The sequence below is a fragment of the Pseudorca crassidens genome, chromosome 4 (genome assembly GCF_039906515.1).
Source record: "Pseudorca crassidens isolate mPseCra1 chromosome 4, mPseCra1.hap1, whole genome shotgun sequence".
Lineage (NCBI taxonomy): Eukaryota > Metazoa > Chordata > Mammalia > Artiodactyla > Delphinidae > Pseudorca > Pseudorca crassidens.
This window is the reverse complement of record NC_090299.1, coordinates 26,387,210-26,411,391: the sequence shown is the minus strand read 5'-3', so window position 1 is coordinate 26,411,391 and position 24,182 is coordinate 26,387,210. Positions and strand designations below refer to the sequence as shown.

The window sequence follows — 24,182 nt, the reverse complement described above, 5'->3', positions numbered from 1 at the left end:
AGAACGTGGGGGAGGAAGAGGAGTTACACATCTCGCCCTCAGGAACCACGAGGCCGGTCTGCACTCCTGCAGTACAGAAACCACCATTTCCCATCTAGAAATTCGGGAAACTTTGTCCCCCCCGCGTTTTTTTATAACTATGTGTAGTAAAGCAAAAGCTTGTCCTGATTATGAAGATATGCCTGCTTTTACTAGAGTCCTGTTTTTAAATCTCTGCTCAAAGACAGGAATGGGATTTATAGTATCTGTAGGGGGAGGCAATTAATGCCAAGAGCCACCGAGACATGCTTTCTCCCCTCCCCAAATTCATTCAGTAGTTATTTATTGAGCACCTACTATATGCTGGCACATAAAATGTCAGATTCTCCCAATTGCCTAGGTATAAATCTAAGTTTCATTTAGCCATTTACTTATTTTTATCTACTTATTTTATTGAAGTATAGTTGATTTACAATGTTATATTCTGTCCTGTTGCTAAAGTTCCTGTTAAGTTTCTAAGCAAAACATTAGTCAAATGGAAATTTAACACCGTTGAAACTTGTAGTGTGCACTATGCAGTTATTTTTGCTAACATGTGTAGCCTTCTACTAGTCTGTTCTCTTCCCTGAGGCCATTCTGGTTAGTCTGTGGAGAGATGGGCAGTTTTAGAAGACCAGCTTGGAAATGTGATCTTGGCAATTCTCTGAGTTAAATCACCAAATGTGTAATGAGTGAACTGAGTATTGGGAGATTGAAAGCACTGTGAGGTAATGCTCCCAGCTCTGTGGGTCTAGCCAGGTGCTTGAGTAGAAAAGATGAAAATAAACATTCAGATCAATCCAGGTACTTTTAGTTGGGGAGGGTCAATGACATAATACAAGAAGTGTCCGTGTTGCTATACAAGAAAGAGGGCCATTTTCAGTTCACATTTCAAGCAAGAGTAAAAAAATAAACGTTAACATTTACCAAATACTTACCATGTGCTAACCATAACACTCTATGTACTGATAAACACACACACACACATATCTGTAAGTATTTATACACTGTTTTATACACTTTGCCTCCTTTCCTTCTCCACCAACCTTATAAGATATCCACCCATTCAACAAATATTTGAGGAGCTGGGCCAGTGCTGGAAGCTGGAAATATAATCGTGAACTACGTCAGGTATAGCCTCTGCTCTAGTGGAACTTACATTGTGGTAGGGAAGAAATATACTGATAAACTAATCATTCCTAAACTCTAATACCTACTATTCTGTGGTATTCTGTATAAGTATCCAGATAAGTATTCAAAAGAGAAGGAACAAAATTCCAAGACATTTTAAAACAAAGTAAGCTGACTTAGTGTGGTTAGTGGGTAAGGTGGTACAAGGAAGTAACCTTAAAACTGAGGGAGATGTTATATTGTTTATTATCCTCTTTTGCAGGAAATTTAGACTTAGAAATCTGTCTGACTTTAAAACCCATATTTTTCAAAAGCTGTTCTTCCCACAAGTGGCTTTAAGATGTTTTCCAGCCATACAGCACAGAAAGAACACAGCTGCCAGAGTCAGAGAATTCTAATCCCCACACAAGGCATGCAGACTATCCACACACAGGATGGAAAGGCAGAACTCAGCCCTAAAAAAGCCATTTCTGGAGTAACACTAAAGGAGACTAAGAACTACTTACAGTTAGTAATAAGAGCCAAGAAACAAGAATGGTCATGCCATGGTAGACCAAAGGAGATGTGACTCAAAGGGGAAAATCCATCAGCTGAGTGCCCCACCCACGGTAGGATATAGGTAAGGATTATTTCCACTTACATAAGACTTGAGAATGAAATCATAGGATGTTGAATGGCCTATGCTTTATTGTACCTATACTGATATTTTAAATACATAAACTTTGCATTTCTAATTATAGGATTGGTTTCATGCACTCTAAGCAATAGTTTTAACATCCTTATGAAATCCCAAGTTAAAGACCCTCAATAACTTATGGTTCTTTCCTGAGCTGGCATCTTGGTGTTCAGGCATCAGGTTCCCTTGTGGAATCACATCTTAGGTTTATTTTGGCTTGGATGTGGTCACATTGCAAATACACTACTCTAGTTATGGAATGATTATATAAAAATTAAAGATACTATTTGATTCAGTTAAAAAGATGAGAAAAGCAGAATTGCTTAGAGGTGAAATTAGTGTGAACCAATTATTCAGGTAAAGCTTAATCAGGAGATGGGATTGAAGCTATGCCTTAAAGTATGATGGAAATTTGGAAAGGAGGAGAAGTTAAAGGAAGGACATTTCAGATAAAAGGAAAGAGAATACCAACTGGCCAAGACACAGTTGGACTGGGAGAGTTTGGAAAATAATGTTAGAATGTTCAAGTGACACCAGATATTGAAGGACTTGAAAAGCTATGAAGGGATGGACCTTGATTCTGAGGGCATTAGGAGTGATGAGGTCCTTTAAACAGGACATAATATGATAAAATATTCTACTAAATCTTATTTAGGTTATTTCTGGGATTTGTAGAGATAGAAGCTACAAATGAATTGCTTCAGTCCATAAAAGTTTGAAGAGTTGTAGTTTTACCCTGAGAAGACTAAGTCTATTGAAGTTTTTTGTTTTAGAGCAAGACGTGATGAAAAATATAAGAAATCACAGGATATTTTTAGGGAGAGATTTGAGGGAGTAAAGACTAGACCCACACAACTGCCACAATGTGTAAAATTTCTACAGCAATATATATTTTAGGATAAAGAACTATGCTATGGCTATGCCATCTGATGGGAGATGGGCATTCACTGAAAGTTTAGAAAGAAGTAAGTAATCAACTAAGAGGAACACATGGGACAAAGGAATAAGGGACACAAGATAGGACCTCCTTTGATTGGATAATGTTAAAGGAAAAAAAGGAGTAGGGTAAATTGGCAGGATGGTCACTACTAGAGAGGGGAGATCAGAATAAGGCACCACAGTGTGGCCTGGGGCTCCCCAGGGGACAGACCAAGGGTAGTAGATGGCTAGGAGTGGAGGGTGGAATGAAGGAGTGGATATGAGGAGCCTATCAGTAAATAGAGAAGCTAAGAAAAATGACAGATAAGCAGTAAAATGTGTAGTTGCACAGAATTTCTTTGAAACATTTATGTTAAGCCTCACCATAAAGATGACATTTCCTGTAGCACAGTATGCATGGACAGAATTGCCCTAGCTTACAAATTGCATACATATAAACAAGTTTTATTTTTTGGTGTTTTTTCCCTAGTAGGATAGCATGCCTACTACACTGTTTCCTTTTCTTCTGTAGGTTATTTATTTTCAACTAAACATGTACTCAGATGCTTAAAAGATACAGCTAATTTTTAAATGCAGCTTTAAAAAAATGTGAAAATGGTCAATCTAGGGATCTACAGACTATTAAAAGATTTAAAATCCTAATTGGTGCTTGTTTGGGTTTATAAGTATATTAAGTTCTTAAAAATGAAGGCTATTACTAAGTTTAAGTTCATACACAAATTGTCTAAAACAAGTTTGTCCTAATATAGTCATCTTCACATGAATTCCATATAATAAACTCCTTATTAATCATTATTAACTCTTTTTGAGGCTATGGATCTAAGGCTACTTTGAGCCATTGTCACAAGAAACAACAGCTCGCTGAATAAGACCAAGTAGGATGGTTAAATGCCTGGTTTAGTAATTGAGATCACTTCCCCTTTTATGGAAAGTCTCTGTTGAAATAAGCTATAATAATTTATAAAGAAAACATGAGACACCAAAGTTTCAACTGTGTAAAACTGTGGTTACCCAAAAGTAGCAAGGTTTTTGACATGAGAAATTCAGAAAATCTGAAGTCTCAAAGAAGAGATCTTTCTTCCATTCTATAAACATCTTTATGTGAAAGCAGACTTTTAAACAAAATGTTTATTATGGGAAAGCATGGTAATTTCTATAATTTTAAAATCTGTTTTATTGATTAAATTGTAAATAAAATTCTATATCATTTACATAGCAATTTTCTGTTTACAGTATCAATTCCTAAGCCTGGCTGCTCAATAGAATCCTTTAGTGATTTTTTTAAAAAGGAAATTCCCAGCTCCACCCAAAACCTAAATCAAAATACCCAAAGTCTGAAAATATCTATATTAGAAAAAACTTTCCGGGTGATTCTCATGTGTGTTGAGTTTTGAGCACCACTGATTTAGAACCTAAAGCATCAAGAAGCTTTAATGCGATTGCTTAATGGATAAGGTTGGTGCCATCTACCAAATATAATATGGGAAACACAGCGGAAAAATAGGTGGATAAGTCTAGAGTCAGCACATCTGAGGACTGAGCACCTAGTTCCTGTAAGATGGCAGGAAGAAGCACAGTTGGGATATGGCTAAACCACCAGGATCTAGAAAAGAAGGGAGAGGCATTAAAGTCTAAGGGGGTGATTATGTGGGACAGCAGTCTGTGCAGGCATTGGTGGATTCAGAAACACTCAAAGGGAAGACCAGCAGGAAGAGCTAAGTTTGGAATCCAGCTCCTCCATAGATGTCTTTGGGTAAAATTCCTGTTACTATCCCTGTGGCATGGACCAAAGGTGTAGGGTGCTGACCTCCTGATATTGATGTGGTGTGGTGTCTGGTCTCAATGGGGCTAGACAGATGTGAAATCCAAAGTCAAGGCTCACCAGTAAGAGTAAGTGCTTGATCAGATATCCAGGGAAGTAGCATATTCCTGATTATGGACTTTATGAATCTATAACAATCATATGAATTTAAGAATATAAGAATCAATTGAATCAAAGAATAAAAGTTGTATGAAATTTATAAGATATTCGTAGTAAAATAAATAGAAGTTAGTGACTGGAGAAAAAGAATGAGGGAGGAATGAATGATTATACCTAGTTTCTGGCTTGGAGAAATTGAATGAATAGTGGTACCATTTATAATGGTAGGAGTCATGAAAGCACTAGCAGGTTTGGGAGTAGACAGCAAATAATTACTTTAATGTTGTTGAATTTGAGGTCTGTGAGCCATCTCAATGAAGGAGTGCAATAGTTAGGTGGATATATGGGTCTGGACCTCAGGGAATAGGGCAGAACAGAAAATTTCATCCACACCTAGAGTGGGTAAAATTTCCCAGAGAAAGGTGGAAAATGGGAGTGAGAAAGGGCCTAGGACAGAACTATTTAAGGATAGGGAAGATAAAATGGGGCCCACAAGGAGACTAAGAAGTAGCAAGAGAAATATAACGGCAAAGGGGGCGACATTTATTGAACATTACTTAATAATGGCATGGTGCCAGCACTATATGAAGCGGTTTTTCATGAACCGTCTCAGTGCTCTTCACAACCATACTTTACTTATACAGGTGTTATTATTTTATAACAAAGTGGGGAGCAAGAGAAGGACATCAAAGAGAATAGTATATCAAATAGCCAAGAACCAGAGAACCAGCACACCAGGAAGTGGGAGAGGTCAATAGAGTCAAGAGTAAAGAGGACAGTGAGATAAAGAACACAGTAGGTGTTAGTTCATTGGGATAAGTTCTCTGCGAATAGCTTACTAAAGCTTATTTCTCATCTGTGTTTACCAACATTGACAATGATAAAGCTCTAAAGTTTTGAAGTATTGATAACAAAGTAGGTTGAAAAATAAAACAAGGTTTTAGTCCAAAATCTATAAAGAAAAACCCTAATAATCATCAAATAATATAAATGTTAGAATAAACTAGATGAGACGTGTGGAGTCCTTACAAAGAAAAGTATATATTTATATTGGAAGATGAAAAAATTTGAATAAATGGTTTTGAATAAACTTTCTTCAAAACGAAGTACCAAATATTGTAAAGATAGTTAAAAGCATGCATCTAGCGCCATTCTGCCCATTTGCTAGTTAATAAGTTACTTATCTTCTCTTTGCCTCATTTTTCTCATTTGTAAAATGGGGATAGTAACAGTACCTAATGGATAGTGTGGCATATTACTTAGCTGTTGCCAAACAGTGCTGCTTAACAAACCGCTCCAAAACTCAATGGCTAAAAACAACAATAATTTAGTCTTACAGGTCTGTGCATCTGCTGGACCAGCTCTGCTCCAAGTGTTTCCCATCTCCTGCGTTCAGTGGGATAGACGCAGGTTCTTCTCATGGCAATGGCTGAAGCACAGAGAGCAAGCCCAGCCAAGCAAGCACATACCAACACTCAGCTTATCTCCTCATGTGCCATTGGCCAATGCAAATCTTATGACCAAGCCCAGAGTCAAGGGGTAGAAAATACACCCTTCCCAGGATTAGGCCAGGACAAAGCTGTGGATACAGGAAGAGTTGAAGAAATAGGGCCAATAATTAAATAGACCAAAGTTGTTTTTTTTTTTTTTTCAAAGTTGTTTTGAGAATTAAGTGAGTTAATATTTGAAAAGCACATAGAACAATGCTTGGTCCATTGTAAGCATTATTAATGTTTGTTTTAATTTGCTATTACTATGATAATTATTCCTAAATTATAAATTATTCCTAAGTTTAATGAGTTTAATGTCATTGAGTCAAAACCTCTATCTGATGATAATTCAGAACTCAACATAAGGTAATCTCAAGAAGAAGAGTTATAGGAAGGCCCCAGCCTTACCAGGCAGTAGAACATATTATTGTACAACAATAATTAAACACTGATTAATTAAAGAAAGAAGAGGCCAAAAATGGATTTGATGTTATAGGAAAACATATACGAAAATAAACTTTTCAAAATGAAAGGTTAAAGACAGAGTGATGAACATAATACTTGGATAATTATGTAACCATACTAAAAAAAATGAATAATTAGCACACACCAAGAGAAAAACATATCTAGTTGAAGTTGGAGAGCTTAAAAAAATTTAAATGAAGGAAACTCCAACAGAAAATTTAATTGACTATATGTCAGGTATATGGGGAAACTTTTATTTTCAGTTTTTAAATGATACAGAAATTTCAATGGTAAATGACTGATCATGAAATACTTTTAACAGACTATTACATCAGAAGTTTTAATAAAGGTGCCAAGATTCAAGCTGTGATTTTCCAAAGAGGTATGCCAGAACAAGATACCAGTTTTCAAAGGAGATTATTAAAAACAAGTTTGACAACTCTTAAAATTCTCACCCATGCCAAGGCAACAAAGGGTCAGAGTGTGTGGAGATTAGAAAGGATTTGTGAAGACATATTTTTATAAAGTTGTTGGTGTGCCCTGAGAACACCTAAACCTGCCTCTAAACCTGCCTACATGGGTCCAAGGTGGGAGATACTGACTCTGAGGTCCTGTGGTCTGGTACCTGGTTGTTGCTTGAGACACATCAGGACAGGGTGTCAATGAACCAAAGGAAGAGAGGGGTTTACAGGGGCTGGCCAGCTCTCCCAGAGTTTGGTGGGGCAAAGGATGCTCGAGTGTTCCCTGGAAACCAGATGTGGGCCACATGTGAAAGGAAGCAGGCCTGTAATTGTCTCAGGTCCTGTTCAGGAAGGTCTCCTGCAGGCTCAGGCAGACTTCCATAAAGAGAATCAAGGGGTAGCTGTCCATTCTGAGGGGCTGACTCTTTAGAATATGCCTAGAGACGCCTGTTCCCATGTCAAGGGAATTGCAGATAAGACACTGTGGGGGGCCCACATGAAGAAAAGTCACCCTGAGCACCTGCTAGGCCCAGATGCATCAGAGGCATCATTCAAGAACCTACTTGACTCACCTACCGGTTCTCCCTCCCTGCACACCGATCCTAGAGGAGTAGAAGTTGAAGTTAACAAGCTAGAGAAGGAGAAGTGGAAATACAAGGCAGGGAACAGGGAACTGGAAAAATACTCTAGGTTTCCAGGCTGAAGTAGTACTGATCTGGGGAACAGACAGAAGATTTGCTTTAAATGAAGCTCAGAGTTTTCCTAATTATATATGATTGGGGATCCTAATTCTGAATTAAGATCAGGTTCTGTGATGTACCACGACCACAGATTATTTGTTATTTGTGAGTGAGTCTAGAAGTCTGAGGGCAAGAGACATTAGGCCCACAGAATTTAAAGAAACACTGAGAAATAAAAACAAAGTTGTTAGAATCTGCTGGTTGTGCTTGTTCAACGTAATAGATATACAATTTTAACTGTGTGAAAATTAATTTACAAAGCTAAACCCTAAAAGGAAAATAAGCTGGTAAAATACTTCTAGTACTATAGCAAGAAAAGAGATCACATGTTTTCCATATAAAGAGTTCATTCGAATTTATAAGAAAAATATCCTGACCACCAATAATTAGTATGTAAAGAAGTTGGGCAATTAATGCAAATAGAAATGGATCAAAAGAAAGTAAAAACATTTATCTTATTTGTAATGAAAGGAATATAAAGTGAAGCAAATTATCATACTCTTTTTTTTTTTTTTTTTTTTTTTGCGGTACGCGGGCCTCTCACTGTTGTGGCCTCTCCCGTTGCAGAGCACAGGCTCCGGACGCGCAGGCTCAGCGGCCATGGCTCATGGGCCCAGCCGCTCCGCGGCATGTGGGATCTTCCCGGACCGGGGCACAAACCTGTGTCCCCTGCATCGGCAGGCGGACTCTCAACCACTGCGCCACCAGGGAAGCCCTATCATACATTTTTATACCTATTAAGTTAGTAAAAAGAATGGTATATGATACATAATATTAGTAAGATTGGCGTGAAATTGGTACTCCTCTGAGAGCATTGGTTTGATATATCCTTTAAGCATAATACGTATCACAATATCGTATCACAAACGATACAGATATCTCAACATATTAGCTCAGTAACAGCATTCTTTGATACTATCCTAAGGAAATAATTCAGTGGAATAAAAAAGGTATATTGATGCAAACGGTCATGGGAGCACTATTTATATATAATGCAAGGGAGTGAAAACAGTTTAACGGGACACAGCGAGAAGGAAAGCCTCAGAGTTGTGAATCAGATGTGGTTTCATGGTCATATTCTTCCTTCTGTCTCTTTGTGATTTGGGGCAATTCACTTAACTTTTCTGAGCCTCAGTGACATCAGGTAAAAATAAAGAGTGAGAAGAATTCTAGCCCTAAAATTATACCCTCTGTTTCTTTTTTTTATTCCTTTTCTCTCTCCTTCATAAAAGTACAGGCTTTCTAGGCCTTAAGCCTGTTAGATACCAGCTAAATTGATAAGGTCAGAGAGGTTTCAAAACAGAAGCCAGCGAAGAATTTATGTATTTTCAAAAAATACTATATCATCTTCTCACAGTGAAATTACATGTAGGTATTCACTGTAGGTTCACATATCTTGTTTTATTAAAAAATATCCTCAAATTTTGTAAATATGGTACTTCTTTCCTTACTTGAAAAATAAAGTACATTTGAAGACTAGATTCAAGTTTAGTTCTGTTGTCCACCATGGTGCTATCTCTTTGAGTTTCAGTTTTCAGCTGTGAAGAAAGAAAATAATAACTTCCCCATCCACTTTTACAGCGTGGTTCTAAGAACCAAATTGAGATGATAAACATAAAAGTGTTTTGAAACTATCAAGCACCATATTGGTCTTTCATCTCTCCCCAGTTTCCTTAATTTTTCTGACTTCAGAAAACGCTTTGCCTCTGGGGTCTCCTGAACAAATGAATGACTCTGTGCCCATCTGAAAAGAGTGGGTGGAACTCTAAACCTAAGCCAGTGGTTGTGGAAAGAGTCTGGTTAACTTTCCACGTAAAAATAAGAGTTATGGATACTAAGAAGTCCACAACAAGCCAAGATCAACCCATAGTGAAAGATCATTACAGAATCACAGCTTTCTAGTATAAGGTAAACATCCTGGCTAGGCCCACCCCTAACATTACAGAGCTGGTGTCAAGATTGAAAATGGAGGCCTATGTGCCATATATCTAAATATTTAATAGTTATGTCAAGCTAATAAATTGTTAAACAAAATAGGTTCTACCCTCCTATCTACAATGAATTCCTCTGGTTGGCTTCCGTTTGAAATCTCTGACTTCATCAATTTAGCTCATATCTAACTTGTTTCTGCCCTAGAAATCCTGCATTCTCCTATTATAGGACGAGCAAAGGAATATACATGGGAAACAAGGATATCATTTGAGAGCTGGAATGTATATTTACCTTCAAAATGATCTGGAAGTCTATCAAGATTAGAATTCCTGGACTTGTCAGAGTTCCCTGTCATTAGTTGGTGGTTTGAGTGGTCCTAAGTTCATGTTCATGCCTTTCTTTTCCTGTCCCTGCTCCTGCACCAGAAGGCCTTTAGATTCTTAGTGTGCAGACACTCTAGACCACAGGACCAAACTGTCCATATCCCCATAAACGGTTGTGTTCTCTCCTTGATCCAGGGAGCATACTATAGGTGTGTGGTCCACCCTCAGGAGAACAGACCTGCAAAAGGGATCTTTGCATGGAATTTTTGGGTCCCAAATGTGATCTAAAAGGGGGTATGTGGACTCTGTGTAGGCTTCCTGCCCTCTGGGAAGGAACAGAACTGAAGGAGGGCTGGAGAGTAGGCCCTTTACAGGGCAGGTGCTCCTCTTGCCCAGGTCTACAGTACTCTTTCTGGCTTTTTGATTTATCAGCCTCTTTAACTGCCCAATCTCTTTCTTACTTCCACTTTAACCACCCTTAGGCTCAGTTTCACTTTGGGCCTCCTAATCCCTCAAAGTGGGAAATCTTTGCTCATGCCCTACTTCTACTTTCATTCCTACCAAATATATTTTTGTTATAGTTCTTTCAGTGGATGATCATTTCCTTTCTTAACATGTGTAGGCAGGCCCCTCTCCTATTTATTCCTTCACTCAGCTCACATCCTCTCAATCAATTCAAATCAATTTCAAAAATATGCTTGTTTTATGTCTTTGTTTTTTCCTTCCTCCTGCTTTGCCATTTGTTAAACTATCCCCTATCAAGGGTCCACTATAATTGTCAGTCATTGGAGATACATACAACAGAGCATAAGACAGGCACGGTCCATGCTTTCATGGAGATTGCAGTTTACTGGTAGAATAAATAATGGCTGATTAGCTACAATTGTGATAAGTGCTTTGAAGGTGATATATCTAGTTCTATGAGAGTCTGAAACAGGGGTCCTAATCTATATGGGAGAAACCATAAGCCAACTTTAGGTAAACAGCTCTATTTATTTTCTTTACTTTGGCTTCCGTGCTGCTGAGTATTGCTTGATTTCATGCTATTCAGTCTCAGGGGAGTTTTTCTTGCTGTTTAGTTATCCTTTTAATGATTTTGAAGGTTCTCTCCCACAGCTTTTGAAGACTAAAATGTAATCAATGTAAAGTAGGCTGTGATGTAATTGTCACCTACATGTGGTAATCTCATGCCAGAAGGATACAGACAAATTTAACAGAGAAAAGGTGACAGATGTAGGTTTTCCCCTTCATATTGGAGCCTAGATACTCTCAGCTTCTATCTACACCTGCATAAAATATCTCTTAAGAATCATCATATCTATATACCTTGATTCATTTCTCACTGCTTGACCTTTTATTACTATGCACATTATAAGGAAAAGAGAAAGCAGTTACCTTCACTAGCAAATGCAGCCTGTCTGGCTACTGAAAATATAATAATAAATTCAAAATAATAAACTAGCATTCTTATTTTTTTGATCATTTTCTTATAGTTTTGGTTAGTGTAAATTACTCACACATAAATTGCTAATCTGCTAATGCTTGGATGAAATAATACAATAGAGCTGGAGTTTCTGAACCTAGAATGCTGAGAATGTATCCTGAATCCATGTTAATATTACTGACACCATAAAACTAGGATGAGCTGTTAAGTTTTAGGTTTACCTCTGAAACTGCTTCTTCTAAAACTGTACCAACTATGGATGCTACCAGAGAAGAGGACGACTGGAAGAAGACCCCTAGGGTTTCTAAATGCTATGATCTGAATGAATCACCCCAAAATGCATTTGTTGAAATCCTAACCTCTCAAAGGTGATGGTAGTAGTAGGTGGGGCTTTTGGGAGGTGCTTAAGCCACGAGGGTGGAAATTTCACGGGGAGTAGTACCTTATAAAAGAGGCTCCAGAGAGATCCCTAGCTGCTTCCACCATGTAAGGACATAGCAAGGAGGCACTAGATAGGAACCAAGAAGAGAGACTTCACCAGAACACAACTATGCTGGCACTTTGATCTTGGACTCTTGGCCTTCAGAACTGTGAGGAATAAATTTATGTTACTTTTAAGCTACCCAGTCTGTGGTATTTCGTTATGGCAGCCCAAATGGACTAAGACACTAAGTAATGAAAAGGAGTTGGTGTCCATTTTTGTTCCACATATAATTTAAAACATCAAGATCCTATGTCATTATAAGGAAATCCAACTTAGTACTGATCTTTCCATTATAACCACTTTAATGCCTTCTTGAATTTCAAATATCAAAAATTTCATTTTCCCCTAATATTTGTGATGTCGTGAGTTTTTTTTTAGGCTCACCCTCCTGTGCAGACTGGTCATAAATTCTTCCCTTCTCTGTATGCTGCCCTTTGCAAAGCTTCTCCTATCAAGAGGAGGAATCAATATTCCCCTCCTTGAATCTGAGCTTGACTATGTGACTTCCTTTGTCCAATGGGACCCAAGTACACTTAAGGTAAACAGAGGCTTAAAAAGTGTTTGTACCTGGGGACTTGCCTTTCCTTTTTCTGTTTTTCAGAACCTTGAGATCTCTGTGATAGAAACCAGAACTAGCCTACTGGAGGATGGGAAACTGCATGAAGCAGAGACGAATTGTCTCTTGTTCCAGAGATGAAGCCCAGTAGACCTAACTAGTTATGAATGACGCCATCCAAAATCATCATCCCCAGCTGAGTTACCTTCTGACCATAGCGAAGAACTGCCCAGCTTACTCAGAGAATCATGAGCAAATAAAGTGGCTGTTACTTTAAGCTACTCAGTTTGGGTGTTGTTTGCTATATAGCAAGTCACACTGCCAAACAACCCTGTAGTTAATTTGCCTCTGCCTGTACCCAGGCCATGATACAAGGCCTGACAATAAAGGGCCATATTCGATGGATGCTCCTCCTAAAACAGCAGCATGCTGAAGTGAGAGTGGAAAGACCAACAAGGACTGATTCCAGGGACCAAAGTGAGGAGGAAATGAATTGAATGGCTTCTTAGAAAAGAGATGCAAACTAGAGGGAAAAAGTCACCTGGGAATAAAAGTTATGAACATAATGGACATGGTAGAAAGTCTATTCTGACCTTAACTTTTGTCATATAATAAAAAGGCCTTTTTTGAAAGAAATTCCTTCAATATTATGCATACAGAGTTTCAACATATTTCAGGCACATATCAGTAAATATTTGTGGAAGAGAAGTAAATTCAATGGATATTTTTCCATTAGGATATTTCAAGATTAATAATAGCATACTGTCCAGTGCTATCCACTTTTAAAAAATACTTGATGTCAGATTTTTGGGGCTTAAGAAACATAACGATATCCTAGTGATATCTTTCTTTAAGAGAATACAAATTATTATTATTATTATTATTTTGCCCCAGAGAACATTAATTGGGCATCAAGAATGAGATGATTTTGTGAAAGCATTGTGCATAGTACCTGGCAGGATGTGATATTTTCACCATAACTCTTTTACTGAATGGCTTACTAGTCCTAGGCACTTTCTCCACACTGTGTGTGTATTAACATATTTAATCCTTGCATCAGCCTTATGAATGGGTAGTGTCTTTACCTCCATTTTAGAATTAAGGAAACTGAGACAGAGGTAAGTTAAGTAACTAGCTACACAGCTAATATATTGGAACAGAGATTCGATTTGGTCTCCCAACCCACCTCTCTAAAACTAACAATTTTGTTTAGTACTTTTATATTTCAGGAATTTCACTAAGGTTTTACCAGTGAGTCAAGTTTTTTAACGCTCATAACATCCTCTGAGGTACTGTCGCCATTTGCATTTTATAGTAGGTGCTCAAAATGTGCTAGTTTTGTGTCCCTCCTTTCTCTTTTTCTCCCCTTTTCCCATTTCTGCCCTCTCAGCTCCTGGTTCTACAGTGACTGGAAGAGGACCTGTCTCCCAACGCACCCAACTTTCTCTGCATAGTCTCACCTGAGGTGCCAGGTGCCGTTCTTTCTTCTGCTTCATTTAGTCTGCTGTTGAACCCTGGTAGTGTATTTTTCGGTTCAGTTATTGTATGCTTCAGCTCTGTAACTTCTGTTTGGTACTTTCTTATATTTTCTGTCTCTTTGTTGAAGTTCCCACAGTTCATCCATTTTTCTACCAAGTTCAGGGAGCATCTTTATGACCATTATGTTGAACTCTTTATCAGGTAAATTACGTACCTCATTTCATAAGGTTTTACCGAGGTTTTTATCTGTTCTTTCATTTGGAACACATTCCTCTGTTTCCTCATTTTGCTCAACTCTCTGTTTCTATGTATCAGATGAAAGAGCTACCTCTCCCAGTTTTGAAGGAGTAGCCTTGTGTAGAAGATGAAACTTACTGTTCAACCTTGCCCCAGCTCTTGGTTGTCTCTGGAACCTTTGTGATTGTCCAAGCAGGCTATTTTATTTTTAATAGCTCCCAGTTGTTGAGGGTGTGCCCAGACCTGTCAGTTTCCCAAGGGGAAGAAGCTTAGCACATTATTTCAGACTAACTGGAAGCTAGATTCTCAGGCAGCAGCTTTTAAAGTATGAAAATATATATAGTAATGTGGGACCACAATGGTAAATTCTGCTGACCTCCAGAGCAGGGGATCTGGAGGTACCTCTTGGGTGACAGTTGCAAAAATTGACGTTCCACGATTGTGTAAGCTCCCATCTGGGAGATACCAGCCAGCTGGAGTGAGGTAGAGGAACAGCACAAACTGAGAACATCTTCCTAGCCTCTAGATGTGGGGCAAACCTAAAGCCTGCCCCTCAGGCTGAAGCTCCAGGATGAGTAAATAGGCCTCTTTCACAGAAAGACTGTGGAGGAGTTTCAGTCTGTGGTCCGTGCAGTGCCCTGGAGGCGGTAGCCTGGCAAGAACTGTTTCTCCAATTGTTACAGTCCCCTGGGACCCAGGAATGCAAGTCCCACTGGCCCCCCAGAGCCGGGCGATGAAGGGGCATCCCCTGGGCAGCAGCTGCAAAAACTGGGGCACCAGACACGTGTAAGAGTTTCCTCCAGAAGATCCTGACGCTCTGGGGCAGAGGAAGAGTGTGAAGACAGCGCCCACCCTCTGAGTCTCAGGGGAGGTTGACCATCAGCCCTTAGATGTGTGTTGAATTAGGAGCCTGCCCTTCAGGCTGCAGCTCTGATGGAAAGCCGATAGGCTCCTTTCACGGAAAAACTGAGCTCCCGGCTCTGTTGCCTCTTGCTGTGCCCTGAGAGTGGTAGCAGTTTAAGGGCTCTTTCTCCCTTGGTTATAGTCCCGTGGGACCCACCAGCATAAACCCGCCTGGTCACCGGAGACAAGTGATGTAGAGGTGTCCCCTGGCAGCAGCTGCAAAAATCAGGGTACCAGACAGGGGGATGAACTCCTTCCCGGAAAAGGCCGGTGAGCTGGAGGGGGGTGGGGGGGGGAGCACAGCTATGGTGGCGGCCGGCCTCCGTTCCCCGAGAGGACCTTCAGAGCCTCTAGAAGAGTGCCAGTCAGAAGCCTGCCCCTCAGGCCAAAGCTCCAGGACAAGAAAACAGGCCTCCTTCTCAGAAAAGCTGTAAGTTTGCTTCAGTCCGTGGTCCTCTGTGCAGCACCCTGAGGATGGTAGTCAGCTGAGAACTCTCTCACGGATCGCTACTGTCTTGTGGGTCCCAGGGACGCAAGGCCCCCTGGACGCCAGAGGCAGGTGATGAAGCGGTGTCCCCTAAACTGCAGCCGCAAAATCCAGGGCACCAGACGTGTGTAAAAGCTCTCCTTCGGGAGCTACTGGCGCTGTGGAGGGCGGTAGAGTGAAGATGGCGCCCACCGACAGGAAAAATGGCGCCAGGCGGCGTAGGTAAGGTGGAGGGGGAACACGAAAAGGTCACCTGCCAGCACCTCTGTCCCCGGAGAGTAACCTGACAGGCCCTGCCCCTCTTGCAGAAGCTTTAAGTGTAGCAACTAAATCTCCTTCATCTATAGTCTCAGCACTTTTCAAACTGCTGCTTCTGCGCTGGGACCTGGGGCGAGTGGGTCTGTGCGTGCGACTTTAAGAACAGTTTCTGGTTCGCCACAGCTCCTCGGATTTCTGGATGTGACCCCGCTGGTTTTCAAAGACGTTTTAGGGGCTCCCTCTCTCAAGTTCAGGTCTTTAAAAGCTGGGGGGGCCCGATGTGGGGTGTGAACCCTTCACCCCTCAGGAAGAAGTTCTGAATTCCGCTCTGCGGTCGAGGCGTGCTCAGGGCATGTTTATCGCGAGACTGTGTCTCAGCCTCTCGTACTGTACCTGTACCTCGAAGTGGCCCTTTTCTCATTTCCTGAGGCGAGGGAGCTGTTTGGCTAGTTTTAGGGTCTTCTCCAGAGGGAACGGTTCCATATGTAGCTGCAGACTCAGTGTGTCTGTGGGAGGAACGGTGCCGTCCTGGACCACCTCTGGCCTGACGCCGTCCTGTGTGGTGTCCGCTGGGCCTGAGGCGCTGTGATGGAGCCCATCCCTTTTGGTCATAGACAGGCTCGGCCAGACCCAGATGAGATGCATTTATGTATTATAACATGGGAAGATCCCACCCAGACTCATGGACCCTGGAAACAGCTGGTAACTATTACTTTGTGTTTGCTTCACAGACATGTAAAGGGAGGCTTTGAGTTGTTAGTTGCCTTCTCAAGGTCACATAGAAAAATCCTTGACTAAAGAGGCAATGAAAGGACAAGCCTTCTATTGCTTCTGCTTTCCTGCTTTCCTTTTTCATGACATCACGCCCTTTATTATTTATTAAAGTGTCTTCCTTCTTGTTTATAAATTAAATGCCAGAAGATTTTAGCTTAAAGTTAAAAAACATAGTCCTCTGTAAAATATTATTAATGAAGTCAGTTCTTACGCTCAATTATTCGGAAGGAATTTGATTTTAAGAAAATAAGTGGAGGAGAGACCTTCAAGATGGCGGAAGAGTAAGACGCGGAGATCACCTTACTCCCCACAAATACATCAGACATACATCTACATGTGGAACAACTCCTACAGAACACCTACTGAACGCTGGCAGAAGACCTCAGACCTCCCAAAAGGCAAGAAACTCCGCACGTACCTGGGTAGGGCAAAAGAAAAAAGAAAAACAGAGACAAAAGAATAGGGACGGGACCTGCACCAGTGGGAGGGAGCTGTGAAGGAGGAAAAGTTTCCACACACTAGGAAGCCCCTTCGCGGGCGGAGACTGCGGGTGGCGGAGGGGTAACTTCGGGGCCCCGGAGGAGAGCACAGCAACAGGGGTGCGGAGGGCAAAGCAGCGAGATTCCCGCACAGAGGATCGGTGCCGACCAGCACTCACCAGCCCGAGAGGCTTGTCTGCTCACCCGCCGGGGCGGGCGGGGCTGGGAGCTGAGGCTCGGGCTTCGGTCGGAGCGCAGGGAGAGGACTGGGGTTGGCGGCGTGAACACAGCCTGAAGGGGGTTAGTGCACCACGGCTAGCCGGGAGGGAGTCCGGGAAAAGGTCTGGAGCTGCCGAAGAGGCAAGAGACCATTGTTTCAGGGTGCGTGAGGAGAGGGGATTCAGGGCACCGCCTAAACAAGCTCCAGAGACGGGCGCGAGCCTCGGCTATCAGCGCGGACCCCAGAGACGGGCATGGGACGCTAAGGCTGCTGCTGCCGCCACCAAGAAGCCTGTGTGCAAGCACAGGTCACTCTCCACACCGCCCCTCCCGGGAGCCTGTGCAGCCCGCCACTGCCAGGGTCCCGTGATCCAGGGACAACTTCCCCGAGATAACGCACGGCGCGCCTCAGGCTGGTGCAACGTCACGCCGGCCTCTGCCGCCGCAGGCCCGCCCCGCGCTCCGTGCCCCTCCCTCTCCCCGGCCTGAGTGAGCCAGAGCCACCTAATCAGCTGCTCCTTTAACCCCGTCTTGTCTGAGCGAAGAACAGACGCCCTCAGGCGACCTACACACAGAGGCGGGTCCAAATCCAAAGCTGAACCCTGGGAGCTGTGAGAACAAAGAAGAGAAAGGGAAACCTCTCCCAGCAGCCTCAGGAGCAGCGGAGTAAATCTCCACAATCAACTTGACGTACCCTGCACCTGTGGAATACCTGAATAGACAGGAATCATTCCAAAATTGAGGCAGTGGACTTTGAGAGCAACTGTAGACTTGGGGTTTGCTTTCTGCATCTAATTTGTTTCTGGTTTTATGTTTATCTTAGTTTAGTATTTAGAGTTTATCATCATTGGTAGATTTGTTTACTGATTTGGTTGCTCTCTTCCAGATATATATATATATGTGTATATATATATATATATTTCCTTTTTCTCTTTTCGTGAGTGTGCATGTGTATGCTTCTGTGTGTGATTTTGTCTGTATAGGTTTGCTTTTACCGTTGGTCCTAGGGTTCTGTCTGTCCATTTTTTTTTCCACTAATGTGAACCAATTCATTTGATTTTAATTACAGAAAAACATGGCCACACTTTGTCTAAATACATAGCCAGCTATTGAATAAAAAGTAGTTTGAAACATTTCACAGTCAAAGCAGTTTTTGTACAAATGACCTAAAATATTAGGTGTCTTTTGTAGCATAGCTCTATCATCCAGTCAAATTAAAGTAACTTGAACCCTCTGTTTTTCTTAGTGTCATCACTTCTTTGCTAGCCAGTTTTCCATCGTTCTCTAAAATAATATGGCTCTTTTATAACCCCATAACTATAATATCCCTCCGCCCAAAAGTCTCTTTTTACTCCTTATTTACTACATATTTACGTTAACTAGCATAAATGTTATGGCTCTATTAACCTCCCAACTCACTAAAGAAGTGTTATCTACCCTATTGTTGATGTCACAGCCTAAATTCATCATCTGTTATAGCACATTAGAGATTATATTATTAGTTATAACAATTTGATTGTTTCCCCTGTCAAACATGGATGATATCTTCCCCAGAGCAAAGCTCCTGGAATATAATTAATTCCCTAATAAATATTTAATAAATAGATGACAGTGTCATATCTCCTCTATTTGAAGGCCAGAATTAGGGAAACTGCTATCAGGTTTTCACTTCTGGGTCAAGCAGCATAAGACACAGCAGCTGAAAGTGTGTGAAACCAGAGAATATTGAGGAGTTTGTTTTAATTTGTGACTTTCAGGTCACAAGGAAAAATAGGTATACTCAAGTTTTCTCCAGTGATGTGGTTTATTAGTAGATAAAGACAAAATGTATGGAAGGAAACAAAGAAAGCGTATCAAGAGCCAGGCAGCTCTCATGAAGATTCAAAGCAATAGCCACTGCTGTTTTGGATTCAACAGCAATTGTAGTGGATCAGCAGTAATTTCACTAACTCAGCCATGGCTCTGGTGACCCAACCCATTTGTCTAGTGGACACCCAGTGCTTACTACTCTAGTGACTTTGTGACCCAGCTCCTCTTACCTCTGATATTTCTAAATTTGCTACTCTGTATACTTCCTTTGCTTCAACTCTGGGTTTTTCTCTAATCTACTTCTGCATCATCTGTCCGCTTTTTGTGTACTTACATTCTACATTTTTCAAGATTGTAATTTACTGAATTTTTTCTAATAGGTAGAATACTTAATATCAGGTCTCCTTATATGTTACTGGACTTCCTTCACCTAGCCTGTAGATGGTTCTCTTTACAGCATTATCTTTGCTAATTAAATCAGTTTTGGTCAATATAGCAAGATCATGAAGCACTAAGTAGGCAAAATAAGGCATAATTTCTGTATGTATGATAATGAAAGTGTGGTTATGTTAAATACTCTTATTCTGGAGATACATGTGCTGAAATATTGGGGGGGATGCAAGGCTTAGATTTCTGCAACTACTTTTCAATGGATCAGCAAAGATATATGTGAGAGAGAGAGAATGTTAATTACTGGGTGATAGGCAGAGAGGTGTGTATTATTCTATTCAGTTTTTTTTTCCTGTATGTTTGAAATTTTGCATAATAAAGTTGCAAGAAATAAGGAAAACATTAAGGAAAAATGACTAAACTGGATGCTTTTCATGCCAGGATTTTTTAAAGGTTGTTCTCTGTGTTTTAAGACATACATGGGAAGAAATTAAAAATGTAAGGTTATTGCTGTGGTTTTATCATGTCTTATATGAGTTTGGCTCATTCCATTATTCTAGGTAAATATTGAACATTTGTTGCCTGTTCAGGATGTTGCCAGAATTAAGGTGTTAATATCTTCATAATTCTCTGAACTCCTTAGATGAGAAGTGCTATGCAATTGAAACATATTGCTGAAATGGTGATCATCACTATTAACCTTGCATGGCACCTTGTATTTGAAAGTGCTTGGTAACCATTTTCTTTTAATTTTAAGTAACATGCCCAAGATGACATATATATATATATTTTTTTCTATGTCATAATATTGACATTCAGTCCAATAATCCTCCACTGTAACAGCTCCTTTACTTTACAGTGAAAATTGATTTGTATATTTTTTGCCTCTGAGTTCTTGTGGGATTTTTTTTTTTAATTCAAACAAAAGTCACAAAAATTATAATCATCCTCATCAGTTCACTCAGTCCCATGTAATTAATTTTTTTTATCTCGATCTTTTGTTAGCACTTTTATGAATTCATCAGTTTTCCATTAGAGTTCTGAAAATGCTTATTGATTCAGTTCAGCAGTATAGTCAGTTACCAGAAACCTGTACTTGTCAGTCTTTTCCATGAATTCCTTGAAGATGAAACCCTTTTATAGGAACATTTTTGCAAAAACATCAGAGTACACCCGAACTGTCTGTAAATTACAAGAGACTTAAAAATGACCATGGATAAAGATTTGATGAAAGTTCAAAATAATGCAATTGACAAGGAAATTTAGTTATTTCTGAGATATACATTTTAAAGTAGTAATTAGAATTATGATGTAACATTATACCAGAACATATAAGATTTTTAGAAATTTCATGTAATGTCTGAAACATTTATATTAACATATATACATACATATAACCCAAAGAAAGTTTAGTATTAGTTGTTTTCTTGGTTTGTTTTTTTATACTGCATGTTCTTATTAGTCATCAATTTTATACACATCAGTGTATACATGTCAGTCCCAATCGCCCAATTCAGCACACCACCATCCCCACCCCACTGCTGTTTTCTCCCCTTGGTGTCCATACGTTTATTCTCTACATCTGTGTCTCAACTTCTTCCCTGCAAACCGGTTCATCTGTACCATTTTTTGAGGTTCCACATACATGTGTTAATATACGATATTTATTTTTCTCTTTCTGACTTACTTCACTCTGTATGACAGTCTTTAGATCCATCCACAACTCAACAAATGACTCAATTTCGTTCCTTTTAATGACTGAGTAATATTCCATTGTATACATGTACCACAACTTCTTTATCCATTCATCTGTCGATGGGCATTTAGGTTGCTTCCATGACCTGGCTATTGTAAATAGTGCTGCAATGAACATTGGGGTGCATGTGTTTTTTTGAATTATGGTTTTCTCTGGGTATATGCCCAGCAGTGGGATTGCTGGATCATATGGTAATTCTACTTTTAGTTTTTTAAGGAACCTCCATACTGTTCTCCATAGTGGCTGTATCAATTTACATTCCCACCAACAGTGCAAGAGGGTTCCCTTTTCTCCACACCCTCTCCAGCATTTGTTGTTTGTAGATTTTCTGATGATGCCCATTCTAACTGGTGTGAGGTGATACCTCATTGTAGTTTTGATTTGCATTTCTCTCATAATTAGTGATGTTGAGCAGCTTTTCATGTGCTTCTTGGCCATCTGTATGTCTTCTTTGGAGAAATGTCTATTTAGGTCTTCTTCCCATTTTTGGATTGGGTTGTTTGTTTCTTTAATATTGAGCTGCATGAGCTGTTTATATATTTTGGAGATTAATCCTTGGTCTGTTGATTCATTTGCAAATATTTTCTCCCATTCTGAGGGTTGTCTTTTGGTCTTGTTTATGGTTTCCTTTGCTGTGCAAAAGCTTTGAAGTTTCATTAGGTCCCATTTGTTTATTTTTGTTTTTATTTCCATTTCTCTAGGAGGTGGGTCAAAAAGGATCGCGCTGTGATTTATGTCATAGAGTGTTATGCCTAGGTTTTCCTCTAAGAGTTTTATAGTGTCCGGTCTTACATTTAAGTCTCGAATACATTTTGAGTTTATTTTTGTCTATGGTGTTAAGGAGTGTTCTAATTTCATTCTTTTACATGTAGCTCTCCAGTTTTCCCGGCACCACTTATTGAAGAGACTGTCTTTTCTCCATTGTATATCTTTGCCTCTTTTGTCATAGATTAGTTGACTATAGGTGCGTGGGTTTATCTCTGGGCTTTCTATCTTGTTCCATTGATCTATGTTTCTGATTTTGTGCCAGTACCATATTGTCTTGATTACTGTAGCTTTGTACTATAGTCTGAAGTCAGGGAGCCTGATTCCTCCAGCTCCATTTTTCTTTCTCAAGATTATTTTGGCTATTTGGGGTCTTTTGTGTTTCCATACAAATTGTGAAAACTTTTTTTCTATTTCTGTGAAAAATGCCAGCAGTAGTTTGATAGGGATTTCATTGACTCTGTAGATTGCTTTGGGTAGTATAGTCATTTTCACAATGTTGATTTTTCCAATCCAAGAGCATGGTATATCTCTCCATCTGTTTGTATCATCTTTAATTTCTTTCATCAGTGTCTTATAGTTTTCTGCATACAGGTCTTTTGTCTCCCTAGATAGGTTTATTCTTAGGTATTTTATTCTTTTTGTTGCAGTGGTAAATGGGAGTGTTTCCAAAATTACTCTTTCAGATTTTTCATCATTAGTTTATAGGAATGCAAGAGATTTCTGTGCATTAATTTTGTATCCTGCAACTTTACCAAATTCATTGATTAGCTCTAGTAGTTTTCTTGTGGCATCTTTAGGATTCTCTGTGTATAGTATCATGTCATCTGCAAACAGTGAGAGTTTTACTTCTTCTTTTCCCATCTGTATCCCTTTTATTTCTTTTTCTTCTCTGATTGCCGTGGCTAGGACTTCCAAAACTATGTTGCATAATAGTGGTGAGAGTGGACATCCTTGTCTCATTCCTGATCTTAGAGGAAATGCTTTCAGTTTTTCACCATTGAGAATGATGTTTGCTGTGGGTTTTTCGTATATGGCCTTTATTATGTTGAGGTAGGTTCCCTCTCTGCCCACTTTCTGGAGAGTTTTTATCATAAATGGGTGTTGAATTTTGTCAAAAGCTTTTTCTGAATCTATTGAGATGATCATATGGTTTTTATTCTTCAATTTGTTATTATGATGTATCACATTAATTGATTTACGTATATTGAAGAATCCTTGCATCTCTGGGATAAATCCCACTTGATCATGGTGTATGATCCTTTCAATGTGCTGCTGGATTTAGTTTGCTAGTATTTTGTTGAGGATTTTTGCATCTATATTCATCAGTGATATTGGTCTGTATACTTTTTTTGTAGTATCTTTGTCTGGTTCGGGTGTCAGGGTGATGGTGGCCTCAAAGAATGAGTTTGGGAGTGTTCTTTCCTCTGCAATTGTTGGAAGAGTTTGAGAAGGATGGGTGTTAGCTCTTCTCTAAATGTTTGATAGAATTCACCTCTGAAGCCATCTGGTACTGGACTTTTGTTTGTTGGAAGATTTTTAATTACAGTTTCAATTTCATTACTTGTGATTGGTCTGTTCATATTTTCTATTTCTTCCTGTTTCAGTCTTGGAATATTATACCTTTCTAAGAATTTGTCCATTTCTTCCAGGTTGTCCATTTTATTGGCATAGAGTTGCTTGTAGTAGTCTCTTAGGTTGCTTTGTATTTCTGCGGGGTGTGTTGTGACTTCTCCTTTTTCATTTCTAATTTTAATTATTTGAGTCCTGTCCCTCTTTTCCTTGATGAGTCTGGCTAATGGTTTATCAATTTTGTTTATTTTCTCAAAGAACCAGCTTTTAGTTTTATTGATCTTTGCTATTGTTTTCTTTGTTTCTATTTCATTTATTTCTGCTCTGATCTTGATGATTTCTTTCCTTCTGCTAACTTTGGGTTTTGTTTCTTCTTCTTTATCTAGCTCCCTTAGGTGTAAGGTTAGATTGTTTACTTGAGATTTTTCTTGTTTCTTGAGGTAGGCTTGTATAGCTATAAACTTCCCTCTTAGA

The 24,182-nt window shown here is 39.8% G+C and overlaps 1 protein-coding gene across 1 annotated transcript in view; it reads right to left on the bottom strand.

Annotated features, from left to right (window-relative positions):
• Positions 1-17,770, bottom strand: part of ARSJ (arylsulfatase family member J) — an 84,443-nt gene extending 66,673 nt beyond the window's left edge. The window contains exon 1 of the mRNA XM_067735216.1: positions 14,041-17,770. The gene's annotated coding sequence lies outside the window, so the exon portion shown is untranslated. The remainder of the gene's footprint in view (positions 1-14,040) is intronic.
• Positions 17,771-24,182: the final 6,412 nt, after the last annotated feature.